Here is a 4,057-nt window from a genome sequence, read left to right as displayed (position 1 = left end):
CTCAAATGTTTAGGGTGCCAAAATAAATCTCACAAGAATATACATATTCGCTATAAACTTGCTCTTAACTCCGAATTCCACTATTTAGATCAGTTATGAGCCAAATTTGCATAATATATATTAGGATTAAATCGAAATGAATTAGTATATACTATATATACGAGTCACGTCTGATTAGAGTAGGCCTGAATCTGGTGAAATTTGGGTCTATCTCCACCTCTGATTATACTTGTCCACACCAACACACTATTATAACGTTTTGACTAAATTAATTTCAAAAAATTAATATTTTTTATATCAGAAAAAAATACAAAAGTATTCTATCCAAGCAAACAAATTTTTCTTTTAAAAATATTAGAAATAAAGTTCTAAAATTACAATAATATTAGACACGTAAATATCAAGGCAGAAGATTTAAATTTGTAATAAAGGCTTCAAAAAACCCATAAAATGAGAAAATGATGCTGTGTACGCTTTTTTGTCATTTATTTTTAAAAATACTCGGTTATGTTGCATATGGACAAGCGTGCGCTGTTCTACAATTTTTATTGCACAAATACGCTTTTTCTTTTCCACTCCATTAATAATATAATATCTCATACTTTATGATTATGTCCTGACAATTCTTTTTATTGCTCCAATTCTTTCTCTTTTTGTTTCTATTTCTAATTTATGTTTAGATATTATTTTTATTTTCTATTAAATTTTGATACATGCAAAAAAAATTATTTTTCAATTAATTGACTTAAATTAAAATTTAAAATTATTTAATTTATTCTAATATTAATGAAAAATTTGTCATTTTATATTTTATATTTTATTTTTAGGTCAAATTCTACAATTAGCAATATTTATAATAATCTTTAAATGTAATACTTTCTTTAAATTTTATTGTTTATGTTTATATATATTTATCATTTAAATTTATGTAATTATACTCTATGTTTAAATGTTAGTATCATTGTCCAAAAAGATTAGTATTACTTATAGACATATTAAAGAATGGAATAATCATTAATTTTAAAGGCGAGATTTTGTAACTCTAAAAGAATCTAAAAAGAGAAAAGGGGCGATCAATATAATAAACTTTAGCATTTAAAGTAGAGCACAAAATATAATTGTAATACCCTGAAATTTGGATGTTTCAAGAGTAAGCGGTGCGTCTCATTTTGAATCGTCAAAATGAGAAAAAAAATGAGGAAATTAGCGAAAGAGTTAAATAAAAGAGGACTCGAGTAGGTCGATATTGAAATTTTGAAAAGAAAATTTCAATGCTAAAAGTTCATAAAAGAAATGAAAATGGATTTTAAAAGAGTTTATGGAAAAAAATGGACAAAGGCAAATTTAAGCCTAAACTAGAAAATAATGATTTAATTCTCGAAAAATATAATTTAAATAAACTGTATATATGGAAATTAATATTTAAGCATGTAATATCGATTAATTGGCAATCGATATTCATTAAGCAAAATTTGATGGAAAAACAAGCATTCTAGCTCAAATTGGAATTTGAGCATTTTTAGCGAAAACAAAAATAAAATCGCTAAAATAAATTATCGGAAATTGAATTAGGAGCTATTAAGGTGGTATTATTTATTTGGAAAATAAATAATATAAAATTTATTGAAGTATAAAAATCGGGTATTTAATCGACGAATTTGGGCGAAATAAAAGCTAGAAGTTAAAATGGTTAAAAATGGCAATTCAAAGGACTAAAGGAGACTTTTCCCATTAAAACTTGAATCAAATTGATTTGATTCTCAGATCAGCAATAGAAAAAAAAAAGGACTCAGCCCTCAACTTCATCTCCTTCCTTAGAAAGCTTAAACATGCAAGAACTTAGAATTGCCATATCTTGCTCGATTTTGGTCCGAATTAGACGATTCTTGCGGCCACGGAACGGGGAAGGAAAGCTCTATGCATCTATCCCATAGACTCAAGGTAAAAATATTGTTCTGTGGTTAGGTTTTCAGCAGTAATAAATTCGATTTTTGTTCAAAATTGATGGTAATGATAACTTAAAGGTTAATTGTGATGTTTTGGATGTCTAATTGATTAGGTAGAGCTGAGTTTGTGTTGTTTTGGTATGAGAATGAGAGTTGTGCATTGAGTATGCTTAAGGGTTTAATGATAGGTGGTGGCCGGACCTGCTGGACCCGGCCGTCCAGCAGGCGCACCACCGTGCTGAATGCACGGTGGTGCCGAGCTGTTGCAGCTCTGGTGCTACGCACCAGAACTGAGCAGCCCCTCCCCTATAAAAACAGGGGAGGGCCACGACAATAGGAAGGGGTCCAAACCACCCCTTCCCCGAGGTCCTAGTACGTTCGATTTTGCGATATACGTTGAGTTACGGAGTTAGAAATCGAACGTAACGTAAAATAGTTTTCGAAAACAAACTTTGGACGAAAGTTTTATCGATTTGGAAATGATATTATATGAGGTATATGGGTTGTTTTATACTTAAAAACGCTAGAGAATAGGAGTTATGGAATAGGCGTTTTAAGTATAAAACATAATATACGAAGTACACATAAAATGCTAAAGAGTCAAATTTGAACGCTTAAGATGTTTTTGGTTAATATAACCAATAAAATGTAAAGGTTGGATGTGAGAATTAAGCTAGACGTATTTAAGTTTTTAAATACGTTATTGAATTTGAAACATGGAAATTGGATTTAGAAAGTTAAAGTCGATATTCTAAGAATATCGAGTTAAAGTTAAGAAGTCGACCTACGCTAATAGCTTAGGCTTATAAATATTGGTTATATGTTTATTAACTTTAAACGTATTTGTATTATATTGCGACAGACATATTGACGAGTACGGACTTGACGGTGTTGGCTTAGTGGGGTTCGGCCATTATTTTGATATCATGATTTGGATAGCAAATTCGGTGAGTATACTTTACTCTCGCGTATTATTACGCTATAATTATATTATTAAACATTTTAATTATAAGTTATAAAAACACATCGCATTATATAATCATTTGTTGTGATTTGGAATTGTATGAACTAAATGGTTATTCTACCGTGGGATACACGGAATATGACTAATGAAATAGTTATATATATATGTATATGAGTATACATATTAATAATTTACATTTGACAATTAAATTATGTATTGATTGATTATATATTTGTGAGTGAATTAAATATTTGGTGTTGGATTGAATTGTATATCGTTTTGTTGCTATTTGTTCTATGTTTGAAATTGATGTGTGATCCGAAGAAACAAGCTACCTATTGGGCGTCAATAGGCCGTGTGATCACCGGTGTTTGTAAGAGTTTAGATGTCTGTACTTAGAATTGTTTGACATGAGCTCATTAAATATTGATCATATTTATGATTATGAAATGGAATATGTTTGGGTATCGGAAAGGAGGATTATAATTTTGGTAGATACGAGGTAACTCGGTCGAACTATCTCGGGACCCGTATCTAGTGAGTAACTCGGTTGAACTATCTCGGGACTCACACCTTGGGATCGAGTAGTGGCATGATGTAACTCGGTTGAACTATCTCGGGACTATGCCACGTGGTAACGAGTAACTCGGTTGAACTATCTCGGGACCGTACCACTTGGATCAAAATGATTTGATATGAATACGATACATGTTAGGAGTTTAAGATTAAGGTTTCTATCGGATCAAATCTTTGTTTGTAATATAATGATATTATATTTGTTTAAATAAATGAATTTCAACTGCGATGTTATTTTGTGATAATACCGTTAGTAAGGTATATCTCACTCAGCTTAAGCTGACCCCCCAATAGTGTTTTCTTTCAGGTTTATTATGTGGTGACGTGGTCGAGCTTCCATCCACTGTTCTGGAAGTCTCAGTTATGAGAGTTCCTACCCTTCTTAGAGCTGCAGTAGTTATGTTAGTAGATTAATTCGATAGTTGACAGTTTATGTTTTTCATGTGCTGTGGCATAAAGATGTATTTTTGGAAAATGGTTTATCCACACATTTTGTATATGATTACATGATATTTTGCACAAGGTGGTTTGTGTTTTTAACAGGTGCCAGTAGCACAGTTTTCAAACGTTA

At 31.0% G+C, this 4,057-nt stretch overlaps 1 long non-coding RNA gene across 1 annotated transcript; it reads left to right on the top strand.

The window, feature by feature from the left end:
* Positions 1–1,676: 1,676 nt before the first annotated feature.
* LOC126676943 (uncharacterized) lies at positions 1,677–4,057 on the top strand. The gene is made up of 3 exons (XR_007640442.2): positions 1,677–1,941; positions 2,809–2,893; positions 3,781–4,057. It is a non-coding gene; the product is annotated as an uncharacterized LOC126676943 (long non-coding RNA).

Source organism: Mercurialis annua, linkage group LG1-X (genome assembly GCF_937616625.2).
Source record: "Mercurialis annua linkage group LG1-X, ddMerAnnu1.2, whole genome shotgun sequence".
Taxonomy (NCBI): Eukaryota; Viridiplantae; Streptophyta; class Magnoliopsida; order Malpighiales; family Euphorbiaceae; genus Mercurialis; species Mercurialis annua.
The sequence above is the reverse complement of the archived record's forward strand: the minus strand, read 5'-3'. Positions and strand labels throughout refer to the sequence as shown.